Source organism: Mustelus asterias, chromosome 7 (assembly GCF_964213995.1).
Source record: "Mustelus asterias chromosome 7, sMusAst1.hap1.1, whole genome shotgun sequence".
NCBI lineage: Eukaryota > Metazoa > Chordata > Chondrichthyes > Carcharhiniformes > Triakidae > Mustelus > Mustelus asterias.
In genome coordinates this window covers 114,907,318-114,920,960 of record NC_135807.1, presented here as the reverse complement: position 1 = coordinate 114,920,960, position 13,643 = coordinate 114,907,318, and positions in this window count along the sequence as shown.

Below are 13,643 nucleotides of genomic sequence, written 5' to 3'. Positions count from 1 at the left end.
AGATGGGTAGAAAACTGGCATGGCCACAGGAGACAGAGGGTAGCAGTTGAAGGGTCTTTTTCCGGCTGGAGGTCTGTGACCAGTGGTGTTCCACAGGGCTCTGTACTGGGACCCCTGCTATTTGTGATATATATAAATGATTTGGAAGAAGGTGTAACTGGTGTTATCAGCAAGTTTACGGATGACGCAAAGATGGCTGGACTTGCAGATAGCGATGAACATTGTCGGACAATACAGCAGGATATAGATAGGCTGGAAAATTGGGCGGAGAAATGGCAGATGGAATTTAATCCGGATAAATGCGAAGTGATGCATTTTGGAAGAACTAATGCAGGGGGGAGTTATACAATAAATGGCAGAGCCATCAAGAGTATAGAAACACAGAGGGACCTAGGTGTGCAAGTCCACAAATTCTTGAAGGTGGCAGCACAGGTGGAGAAGGTGGTGAAGAAGGCATATGGTATGCTTGCCTTTATAGGACGGGGTATAGAGTATAAAAGCTGGAGTCTGATGTTGCAGCTGTATAGAATGCTGGTTAGGCCACATTTGGAGTACTGCGTCCAGTTCTGGTCGCCGCACTACCAGAAGGACGTGGAGGCTTTAGAGAGAATGCAGAGAAGGTTTACCAGGATGTTGCCTGGTATGGAGGGTCTTAGCTATGAGGAGAGATTGGGTAAACTGGGCTTGTTCTCCCTGGAAAGGTGGAGAATGACGGGAGTCCTAATAGAGGCGTACAAAATTATGAAGGGTATAGATAGCTGGAGCAAGCAGAGAGGGAGTGATTTGTGGCAGCATTATATAGATGATCTGGAGGAGGGGACGGAGTGTAGGGTAACGAAGTTTGCAGACGACACAAAGATAAGTGGAAAAGTGAATCGTGTGGAGGACGGAGAAGATCTGCAGAGAGATTTGGACAGGCTGAGTGAGTGGGCGAGGATATGGCAAATGGAGTATAACGTTGAGAAATGCGAGGTTATACACTTTGGAGGAAATAATAACAAATGGGATTACTATCTCAATGGAAACAAATTAAAACATGCTACCGTGCAAAGGGACCTGGGGGTCCTTGTGCATGAGACGCAAAAGCCCAGTCTGCAGGTACAACAGGTGATCAAGAAGGCAAATGGGATGTTGGCCTATATCGCGAGGGGGATAGAATATAAAAGCAGGGATGTCTTGATGCACCTGTACAGGGCATTGGTGAGGCCGCAGCTGGAATACTGTGTGCAGTATTGGTCCCCTTATATGAGGAAGGATATATTGGCATTGGAGGGAGTGCAGAGAAGGTTCACCAGGTTGATACCGGAGATGAGGGGTTTGGATTATGAGGAGAGGCTTGAGGAGATTGGGTTTGTACTCGTTGGAGTTTAGAAGGATGAGGGGGGATCTTATGGAGACTTATAAGATAATGCGGGGGCTGGATAGGGTGGAGGCGGAGAGATTCTTTCCACTTAGTAAGGAAGTTAAAACTAGAGGACACAGCCTCAAAATAAAGGGGGGTCGGTTTAAGACAGAGTTGAGGAGGAACTTCTTCTCCCAGAGGGTGGTGAATCTCTGGAATTCTCTGCCCACTGAGGTGGTGGAGGCTACCTCGCTGAATATGTTTAAAGCGCGGATGGATGGATTCCTGATCGGTAAGGGAATTAAGAGTTATGGGGATCAGGCGGGTAAGTGGTACTGATCCACATCAGATCAGCCATGATCTTATTGAATGGCGGGGCAGGCTCGAGGGGCTAGACGGCCTACTCCTGCTCCTATTTCTTATGTTCTTATGTAGGAGTGCTGGTGAGAGATTTATTTATTTAGCCAGTTAGTGTGTTTTTTTGCCTTTATTTTTGTAGTAGTATTTTTCTTAATTTTAAACTGAAAACCGGAAGTGGGCTGCTAAGGAGTCTGGGAAGGGTATTTTTAAGCGCGCGACGTATAAAAGGGAGGCCGCAGTATACAGCGGGCAGCGTCGGGAGTGGGCAGTGGAGTGAGCAGGGAGCAGAGTGTGGGCTATAAGGGCTTTGGCTCACAGGACTTCGGGGGACAGGGCAAGCAGGGGTGAGTTTTTTCATTCATATTTACTTTTCTCTGTGTACCTTGATATAAAGGGGCAAATATGAGTGTGAAGCCAGTGTGTTGTTCCCAGTGGAGGATGTGGGAGGTCCTGGAGGCACCTGGCCTCCCGGAGATCCACATCTGTGAGGGGTGTGTCGAGCTGCGGTTCCTGAGGGGCCGTGTTCAGGAGCTGGAACTGCAGCTCGAGGATCTTAGGCTTTTAAGAGAGAATGAGGAGGTGATAGACAAGAGCTATCATCAGGTGGTCACACCAGGGCCACCGGAGGAGGCCAAGTGGGTGACGGCCAGGAAGGGTAAAGCTCGGGTGATTGAGAGCACCCCGGTGGAAGTGCCCCTACACAACAAGTACTCCTGCCTGAGTACTGCTGGGGGGGACAGCCCGCCTGGTGGAAGCAGCAGTGGCCGTGTCTCCGGAGTGGAGTCCGGCCCTGTAACTCAGAGGGCTAAGGAAAAGAGGAGGAAGGCAGTGTTAATCAGGGACTCGACAGTAAGGGGGTTGGACAGGCGTTTTTGCGGAGGCAGGCGGGAGTCTCGGATGGTGGTCTGCCTTCCTGGGGCCGGGATCCAGGATGTCGCTGGTCGACTCCCAAAAATCCTGAGCGGGGAGGGAGAAGAGCCAGAGGTAGCGGTACATATTGATACCGCTGATGTGGGAAGGAAGGGGGAAGGGGTCATGAACAGAGAGTATAGAGATGGAGGAAAGCAAAGGTAGTAATCTCAGGATTGCTGCCTGTGCCACGGGAGGGTGAGGGCAGGAATGGAGTGAGGTGGAGGATGAATGTGTGGCTGAGGGACTGGTGCAGGGGGCAGGGATTCAGGTTCCTGAACCATTGGGACCTCTTTAGGGGCAGGTGTGACCTGTACACACAAAACCGGTGGCACTTGAATCCCAGGGGGACCAATATCCTGGCGGGAAGGTTGGCTAAGGCTACTGGGGAGAGTTTAAACTAGATAGGTTGGGGGGAGGGGATCAAGATGAGGTGACTGGGAGCGAGGAAGTTAGCTCGCAAACAGAGAAGGGTTATAGACGGTGCAAGAGGGAGGATGGACGGGGGATAGAGAAGGGGAGAGCTCAGACCAAAGGAAGGGCACAAATATCCTGGCTGGGAGCTTTGCTAGTGCAGTTCGGGGGGGTTTAAACTAGTATGGCAGGGGGGTGGGGATCAAAATATTAGGTCTACAAGTGTGGAGGCTGGGGACGAGCTTGGGGCTGGGACAAGGCTGGCAAAGAAGAAGAGCACTCTGGGGGAGGACGACCTCACTGGGCCTGGAGGTCTGGAGTGCTTATACTTCAATGCAAGGAGCGTAGCAGGTAAGACAGACGAACTTGGGGCCTTAATGCGCACGAGGAATTTGGATGTGGTTGCGGTGACAGAGACTTGGTTGAAAGAGGGACAGGACTGGCAGCTGAATATTCCAGGGTACAAGTGTTTTAGGCGAGACAGAGGAGGGGCCAAAAGAGGTGGGGGAGTAGCGGTATTAGTTGGAGAGCATATTACAGCGGTGCAGAGGGAGGACAATTCAGAGGGGTCGTGTAACGAGTCACTCTGGGTGGAGCTTAGTAACAGGAAAGGCGCAGTCACTATGTTGGGGGTGTACTACAGGCCCCCCAACAGCCCAAGGGAAGTGGAAGAATGGATATGTCAGGAGATACTGGATAGGTGCAGGAAAAATAGGGTTGTTGTAGTGGGAGACTTCAATTTCCCTGGTATAGACTGGAAATCGCTGAGGGCAGGGACTCTGGATGGGGAGGAATTTGTAAAATGTGTACAGGAGGGTTCGTTGGAACAATATGTAGACAGCCCGACTAGAGAGGGGGCTATACTGGACCTGGTACTGGGGAATGAGCCCGGTCAGGTCTTCAAAGTTTTGGTAGGGGAACATGTGGCAAATAGTGACCACAATTCTTTTAGCGTTAGGATAGTGATGGAAAAGGATGAGTGGTGTCCCAAGGGTAAGGTGTTGGATTGGGGGAAGGCTAACTTTAGTGGGATCAGGCAGAAATTGGCAGCTCTTGATTGGGAGAGGCTGTTTGAGGGTAAATCCACATCTGGTATGTGGCAGTCTTTTAAGGAACAGTTGTTAGGGCTACAGGACAAGCATGTGCCTGTAAAAAAGAAGGATAGGAAAGGTAGGATTAGAGAACCGTGGATAACCAGGGAAATTGAGGGACTGGTCAAAAAGAAAGGAGAGGCGTATGGTAGGTCCAAGCAGCTAAAAATGAAGGGAGCTCTGGAGGAGTACAAAGAAAGTAGGAAAGTACTCAAACGGGGAATTAGAAGAGCAAAAAGGGGTCACGAAATGTTCTTGGCAGACAGGATTAAGGAGAATCCCAAGGCATTTTATTCATACCTTAGGAACAAAAGGGTTGTTAGGGAAAAAATCGGACCTCTCAGGGACAAAAGTGGGGACTTATACTTGGAGCCCAAAGAAGTAGGGGAGATCCTAAATGAATACTTTGCGTCGGTATTCACAAAGGAGAGGGATGTGTTGACTGGGAGTGTCTCGGAGGGGAGTGTTGAACCATTGGAGAAAATCTCCATTACAAAGGAGGAAGTGTTAGGTTTGTTAGAGAATATAAAGACTGACAAATCCCCAGGGCCTGATGGAATCTATCCAAGGCTGCTCAGGGAGACGAGAGGTGAAATCGTTGGGCCTCTGACGCAAATCTTTGTCTCGTCACTGGACGCAGGTGAGGTCCCAGAGGATTGGAGGATAGCTAATGTGGTCCCGTTATTTAAGAAGGGTAGGAAGGATAACCCGGGTAATTATAGGCCGGTGAGCTTGACGTCCGTGGTGGGGAAGTTGTTGGAGAAGATTCTTAGAGATAGGATGTATGCGCATTTAGAAAGGAATAAACTCATTAACGATAGTCAGCATGGTTTTGTGAGAGGGAGGTCATGCCTCACTAACCTGGTGGTGTTTTTTGAAGAAGTGACCAAAATGGTTGACGAAGGAAGGGCCGTGGATGTTGTCTATATGGACTTTAGTAAAGCGTTTGACAAAGTCCCTCATGGTAGGCTAGTGAAAAAGGTTGGATCTCATGGGATAAAGGGGGAGGTGGCTAGATGGGTGGAGAACTGGCTTGGTCATAGAAGACAGAGGGTGGTAGTGGAAGGGTCTTTTTCCGGCTGGAGGCCTGTGACTAGTGGTGTTCCGCAGGGCTCTGTATTGGGACCTCTGCTGTTTGTGATTTATATAAATGATCTGGAAGAAGGTGTAACTGGGGTGATCAGTAAGTTTGCGGACGACACAAAACTGGCAGGACTTGCAGATAGTGAGGAACATTGTCAGAGGCTAAAGAAGGATATAGATAGGCTGGAAATTTGGGCAAAGAAATGGCAGATGGAGTTCAATCCTGATAAATGCGAAGTGATGCATTTTGGTGGGAATAATGTAGGGAGGAGCTACACGATAAATGGAAGAACCATAAAGGGTGTAGAGGCGCAGAGGGACCTGGGTGTGCAAGTCCACAGATCTTTGAAGGTGACGTCACAGGTGGAGAAGGTGGTGAAGAAGGCATATGGCATGCTTGCCTTTATAGGACGGGGCATAGAGTATAAAAGTTGGGGTCTGATGTTGCAGATGTATAGAACGTTGGTTCGGCCGCATTTGGAATACTGCGTCCAGTTCTGGTCGCCACACTACCAGAAGGACTTGGAGGCTTTGGAGAGAGTACAGAGGAGGTTTACCAGGATGTTGCCTGGTATGGAGGGGCTTGGTTATGAGGAGAGATTGGGGAAACTGGGGTTGTTCTCCTTGGAAAGACGGAGGATGAGGGGAGACTTAATAGAGGTGTATAAAATTATGAAAGGCATAGATAGGGTGAACGGTGGGAAGCTTTTCCCCGGGTCAGTGGTGACGTTCACGAGGGGTCATAGGTTCAAGGTGAAGGGGGGGAGGTTTAACACAGATATCAGAAGGACATATTTTACACAGAGGGTCGTGGGGGCCTGGAATGTGTTGCCGGGCAAGGTGGTGGAGGCGGACACACTGGGAACGTTTAAGACTTATCTAGACAGCTATAAGAACGGAGTGGGAATGGAGGGATACAAAAGAGTGGTCTAGTTTGGACCAGGGAGCGGCGCGGGCTAATTGTTCTTTGTTTCTCGTTTCAAGGCTTCATTCTATGATCATCTTGCTGGTGCCAGTACAGAGCGAGACTGTGGATAGTTGGGAACCTGTCTCGGGGGCAGAGAATTCAGATGGTGTTCGTAAAGCAGAAGTGGAAATGAATAGGGTTGGGAAGCATTTTCTGATCAGGGCCAGTGTGATCTCCTGGACTCGTTTCGATCGCCTCAGGGGGTCGGAGAGGAATTTCCCAGATTTTTTTTCCCCATATTGGCCCTGGGGTTTTCACTCTGGGTTTTTGCCTCTCCCTGGAGATCACATGGTCTGGAATGGGGGAGTGGGGGTGAGTTAATAGGTTGTGATGAACAAAGCATTGTAGCTGTGAGGGACAGGTCGGTGGATAGGATATTAGGATGTAGATAGGCTGGAAAATTGGGCGGGGATCCTGGATTCAGGATTCAATCCTGGACTGGGGAGCGGCGCGGGCTTGGAGGGCCGAAGGGCCTGTTCCTGTGCTGTATTGTTCTTTGTTCTTTGTTCTTTGTTGATTGAGATGTGTTTACTTTAATGCCAGGAGTATAGTGAATAAAGGGGCTGAGCTCAGAGCGTGGTTCGATGCCTGGAAAGTGTGATGTGGTGGCCGTTACGGAGACAGGGACAGGACTGGATACTACAGGTGCCGGGATTCAGATGTTTCAGGAAGGACAGGGAGGGAGGCAAGAGAGGGGGTGGAGTGGCACTGCTGATCAGGAATAGTGTCACAGCTGTAGAGAAGGTGTATGCTGTGGAGGGATTGTCCACAGAGTCTCTGTGGGTGGAAGTTCGGAGTGGGAAGGGGTCGATCACTTTGCTGGGAGTTTTCTATAGGCCGCCCAATAGTGACAGGGAGGTGGAGGAGCAGATAGGGAAACAGATCCTGGAGAGTTGCAATAATAGCAGAGTTGTTGTGATGGGAGACTTTAATTTCCCAAACATAGATTGGAATATCCCTAGGGTAAGGGGATTGGATGGGGAGGAGTTCATTAGGTGTGTTCAGGAGGGTTTCCTGACACAGCGTGTGGACAAGCCTACAAGTGGAGAGGCTGTACTTGATCTGATACTGACCAATGAGCCTGGACAGGTGTCAGATCTCTCAGTGGGAGAGCATCTTGGGGATAGCGATCATAACTCTATCTCCTCTATGCTTGCATTGGAAAAAGAGAGGATCAGGCAAACTAGGAAAGCGTTTATATGGAGTAAGGGGAAATATGAGGACATAAGGCAGCAGATTAGAGGAATAAATTGGAAGGAGGTATTCTCGGGGAAATCTACTGAAGAGAGGTGGCAGTTTTTCAAGGAATGTCTGTCTAGGGTTCTACAGGATAATGTTCCGAACACACAGGGAGGAGTTGGTAGGTTAAAGGAACCGTGGTGCACGAAAGCTGTGCGGGACCTAGTCGAGAAGAAAAGGAAAGTGTACAAACGTTTCAGAGAACCTGGTGAAGATCGGGATCTAGATGAGTATACGGCTTGTAGGAAGGAACTAAAGAAGGAAATTAGGAGAGCCAGAAGGGGTCACGAGAAGGCCTTGGCAAGTAGAATTAAGGAAAACCCTAAGGCGTTCTATAAATACGTGAAGAGTAAAAGGATGAGACGTGAAGGAATAGGGTCTATAAAAGGTGAAGGTGGGAAAATCAGTATGGGACCAGTAGAAATGGCAGAGGTGCTTAATGAATATTTTGCCTCGGTTTTCACAGAGGAGAAGGACATGGGTGGATGTACCGTGGGCTTGCGGTGGACTGAAAAGATTGAGTATATGTACTTTAACCAAGAGGTTGTGCTGGAATCTTTGAATGGCATCAAGATAGATAAGTCGCCGGGTCCGGATGGGATGTACTCCAGGTTAGTGTGGGAGGCGAGGAAAGAGATTGCAGAGCCTCTGGCGATCATCTTTGCATTGTCGATGGAGACGGGAGAGGTGCCGGACGATTGGAGGATTGTGAATGTGGTTCCTATTTTCAAGAAGGGGAATAGGGATAGCCCAGGAAATTACGGACCGGTGAGTCTAACCTCAGTGGTTGGTAAACTGATGGAGAAGATCCTGAGGGACAGGATTTATGAGCATTTAGAGAGAGCATTTAGTATGCTCAAGAATACTCAGCATGGCTTTGTCAAAGGCAGATCGTGCCTTACGAGCCTGATGGAGTTCTTAGAAAATGTGACTAAACACATTGATGAAGGGAAAGCGGTAGATGTGGTTTATATGGATTTTAGCAAGGCGTTCGATAAGGTCCCCCATGCAAGGCTTCTAGAAAAGGTGAGAGGGCATGGGATCCAAGGGGTTGCGGCCTTGTGGATCCAGAACTGGCTTGCCCAAAGGAGGCAGAGAGTGGGTATAGATGGGTCTTTTTCTAAATGGAGGTCGGTCACCAGTGGTGTGCCCCAGGGATCTGTTCTGGGACCCTTGCTGTTTGTCATTTTCATAAATGACCTGGATGAGGAAGCAGAGGGATGGGTTGGTAAGTTTGCCGACGACACGAAGGTTGGTGGGGTTGTGGATAGTCTGGAGGGATGTCAGAAGTTACAGAGGGACATAGATAGGATGCAAGACTGACAAGTGTCAGATGGACTTCAACCCAGATAAATGCGTAGTGGCCCATTTTGGCAGGTCAAATGGGATGAAGGAGTACAATATAAAAGGAAAGACTCTTAGTACTGTAGAGGATCAGAAGGACCTTGGGGTCCGGGTCCATAGGACTCTAAAATCGGCCCTGCAGGTGGAGGAGGTGGTTAAGAAGGCGTACGGTGTGTTGACCTTTATCAATCGAGGGATTGAGTTCAGGAGTCCGGGGATAATGATGCAGCTATATAAGACCCTCGTCAGACCCCACTTGGAGTACTGTGCTCAGTTCTGGTCGCCTCATTACAGGAAGGATGTGGAAAAGCTTGAAAGGGTGCAGAGGAGATTTACAAGGATGTTGCCTGGATTGAGTGGCATGCCTTATGAGGATAGGCTGAGGGAGCTCGATCTTTTCTCCTTGGAGAGACTTTGGATGAGAGGAGACCTAATAGAAGTATATAAGATGTTGAGAGGCATAGATCGGGTGGACTCTCAGAGGCTTTTTCCCAGGGTGGAAATGGCTGCTACGAGAGGACACAGGTTTAGGTGCTGGGGGGGTAGGTACAGGGGAAATGTTAGGGGGAAGTTTTTCACACAGAGGGTGGTGGGCGAGTGGAATCGGCTGCCGTCAGTGGTGGTGGAGGCAAACTCAATAGGGTCTTTTAAGAGACTCCTGGATGAGTACATGGGGCTTAATAGGATGGAGGGTTATAGGTAGGCCTAAAAGGTAGGGATATGTTCGGCAGAACTTCTGGGGCCGAAGGGCCTGTTTTGTGCTGTAGTTTTCTATGTTTCTATAGGGTGAACAGTGGGAAGCTTTTTCCCAGTCGGAGGTGACGATCACGAGGGGTCACAGGCTCAAGGTGAGGGGGGCGAGGTATAACTCAGATGTCAGAGGGACGTTTTTTACACAGAGAGTGGTGGGGGCCTGGAATGCGCTGCCAAGTAGGGTGGTGGAGGCAGACACGCTGGCATCGCTTAAGACTTACCTGAATAGTCACATGAGCAGTCTGGGATTGGAGGGATACAAAAGAATGGTCTAGTTGGACCAAGGAGCGGCACAGGCTTGGAGGGCCGAAGGGCCTGTTTCCAGTGCTGTACTGTTCTTTGTTCTTTGTTCTTTATATGGTATAGTGATAAGTACTAACTGCTGATAGTGATAAGTAACTGTTGCTTGTGCTGACCGACAAGAGGACAAGGTAGTGCCTGTCTCAAAAACCCTGCCTTAGACCGGCTGTTAAGAGGAGAAATCTCCCACGCGATGGTCAGGAATTGAAGTGGGCAAAGGGCACTGAGGATTGTGAAGCACAAGTGGCAGAGGTCGGTTAACATCAAACTCTGTAGTGGCGAACAAACGCAGAGTTGCCATCTGATTGGATGAAAGTTTGTAAAGTGGGTACTGGACTGTCAATGTTGTAAAAGCGGGGCGGAAAAGGAGCTGGTCAACTCTGACCTAAACCAGACTCCGGTGGAGAAGCACATTGCCGTGGTGGTAATAGTGGAAGCCGTGAGTATAACTTGAAACCCTGTAATGGAGAGGGATAGGGCCGTACGGCAGGGCAAGGTTTACAATTGGGGGAGAGGTAATTATGATGCGATTAGGCAAGAATTAGGGGGCATAAGATGGGAACAGAAACTGTCAGGGAAAGGAACTAATGTTGAAAAGTGGAACTTTTTCAAGGAACAAATACTGTGTGTCCTTGATAGGTATGTCCCTGTCAGGCAGGGAGGAAATGGCCGAGTGAGGGAACCATGGTTTGCAAAAGAGGTGGAATGTCTTGTAAAAGGGAAGAGGGAAGCTTATGTAGGGATGAGGAAACAAGGTTCAGATGGCTCGATTGAGGGTTACAAGTTAGCAAGGAATGAGCTGAAAAAGGGGCTTGGCAGAGCTAGAAGGGGGCATGAGAAGCTCTTGGCGGGTCGGATCAAGGAAAACCCCAAGGCTTTTTATTCTTATGTGAGGAATAAAAGAATGACCAGGGTGAGCTTAGGACTGGTCAAGGACAGTAGTGGGAACTTGTGTATGGAGTCAGAAGAGATAGGAGAGGTGATGAATGAATACTTTTCTTCAGTGTTCACCAAGGAAAGGGGCATGTTTTTGAGGAAGAGAAGGTGTTACAGGCTAATAAGCTGGAGGAAGTAGATGTTCGGAGGGAGGATGTACTAGCAGTTTTGAATAAACTGAAGGTCGATAAGTCCCCTGGGCCTGATGAAATATATCCTAGGATTCTTTGGGAGGCAAGGGATGAGATTACAGAGCCTTTGGCTTTGATCTTTGGGTCCTCACTGTCCACGGGGATGGTGCCAGAGGACTGGAGAGTGGCGAATGTTGTTCCTCTGTTTAAGAAAGGGAATAGAAATGACCCTGGTAATTATAGGCCAGTTAGTCCTACTTCGGTGGTTGGTAAGTTGATGGAAAAGGTCCTTAGGGATGGGATTTACGACCATTTAGAAAGATACGGATTAATCCGGGATAGTCAGCACGGATTCGTGAAGGGCAAGTCATGCCTCACAAATTTGATCGAATTTTTTGAGGAGGTAACTAAGTGTGTTGATGAAGGTAGGGTAGTTGATATCACATACATGGATTTTAGTAAGGCATTTGATAAGGCTTATGATGAAAGTAAGGAGGTATGGGATAGAGGGAAAGTTGGTCGATTGGCTAGGTAACTGGCTATTTGATCGAAGACAGAGGGTGGTGGTGGATGGAAAATTCTCAGACTGGAGGCAGGTTGCTAGCGGAGTGCCACAGGGATCAGTGCTTGGTACTCTGCTCTTTGTGATTTTTATTAATGACTTAGAGGAGGGGGCTGAAGGGTGGATCAGTAAAGTTGCTGATGACACCAAGATTGGTGGAGTAGTGGATGAGGTGGAAGGGCTGTTGTAGACTGCAAAGAGACATAGATAGGATGCAAAGATGGGCTGAAAAATGGCAGATGGAATTTAACCCTGATAAATGTGAGGTAATTCATTTTGGTACGACAAATTTAAATGTGGAATACAGGGTCAAAGGTAGGGTTCTGAAGACTGTGGAGGAACAGAGAGATCTTGGGGTCCATATCCACAGATCTCTGAAGGTTGCCACTCAAGTGGATAGAGCTGTGAAGAAGGCCTATAGTGTGTTAGCTTTTATTAACAGGGGGTTGGAGTTTAAGAGCTGTGGGGTTATGCTGCAACTGTACAGGACCTTGGTGAGACCACATTTGGAATATTGTGTGCAGTTCTGGTCACCTCACTATAAGAAGGATGTGGAAGCGCTGGAAAGAGTGCAAAGGAGATTTACCTGGATGCTGCCTGGTTTGGAGGGTAGGTCTTATGAGGAAAGGTTGAGGGAGCTGGGGCTGTTCTCTCTGGAGTGGAGGAGGTTGAGGGGAGACTTAATAGAGGTTTATAAAATGATGAAGGGGATAGATAGAGTGAACGTTCAAAGACTATTTCCTCGGGTGGATTGAGCTATTACAAGGGGGCATAGCTATAGGGTCCATGGTGGGAGATATAGGAAGGATGTCCGAGGTAGGTTCTTTTACTCAGAGAGTGGTTTGGGTGTGGAATGGACTGCCTGCAGTGATAATGGAGTCAGACACTTTAGGAACATTTAAGCGGTTATTGGATAGGCACATGGAGCACACCAGGATGATAGGGAGTGGGATAGCTTGATCTTGGTTTCAGATAAAGCTCGGCACAACATCGTGGGCCGAAGGGCCTGTTCTGTGCTGTACTGTTCGAAGTCTAAGTCTAACGTAGTGAAACACCGTGCTAGAGTAGTAATAGTGGCCGGGGGTAGTGAAGTCCCTACGATAGAGAGCACATTTTACTCGGGAGTAATCGTGGCCAGGGTTAGTGAAGTCTGCGAAATGGCAGATAATGAAGTTAAATGGGGACCTGCAGGATCCCTCACTGAAGTTTATATGACAGACAGGGAAGAGTTAATAAAGAGAATGCAAAAGGATGGCTGGGATACTTCTCAGACCTTAGAGCAGCAGAGAAAGTGGATAGATAAAGAAAAGAGAAACAAGACAAAGAAGATAGGAGTATTGTTAATACATCAGTTAGCTGTTCTAATTGAGCAAGTAGTCGCCTCTACTAAGAAGTGGAGTGAAGATAAAGAAAGGATGAGAGAATTAGAATCCCAAGTGAGGGAACTGGAGAAGCAAAACCAGGTATTAGAAGAAAAGCAATGGAGAGGGGAAACTGTTCCTCTACCTCCTTATGAGTCCATACAACAGGGACCAACCGCTCCTCCAGTGGAGTGGGAAGTGCTAGAACACAACTTAGCACCAGTAACCCGAGGGGGAACAGATGCGCAGCCAAAGGCAACTTATAAACCATTCACCCAGGTGAGAGACAGCAGATAATGGCTTCCCAGGGTAAATTACAACCTCGAAGCACAAACATTAAATTCTGGGAAGAATTAGACACAATCTGGGTAGGAAACCAATTACACCTGAGAGAAGTACACCAGCTGGTCAGGGCAGCCTGTCCAGCGGATAAGTGGAGGCAGGTAGCAGGTGGACCCGCCACTCCTCCAGCACAGGATTATAGTGGGGGACGGTGGACACATGCAGTCGCCCTAACATCAGAGATAGATGCCCAAGAGGCACCATTCACCCAGTTTAAAGCAGAGATTCAGAGGGTATTAGGGAATGCTCCCACTAACTGGAGCAGAATTACCACAACAAAACAGTTAAAAGAGGAAGGAGCTTCTGAATACGGGGAACGGTTGTTCCAGGTATATCAAGAGTGCTCAGGACAAGGAAACCCAGGTCAAGGGGATCGAGTGTTCATCCAGGCTTTTAAGGATGGACTCTCTAGTGCTCACCAGGTCATCCTAAAAATGGGAGTGATTATGATGGAGAGGATCCTGAGAGACAGGATTTATGATCATCTCGAGAAGTTTAGTATGATCAAA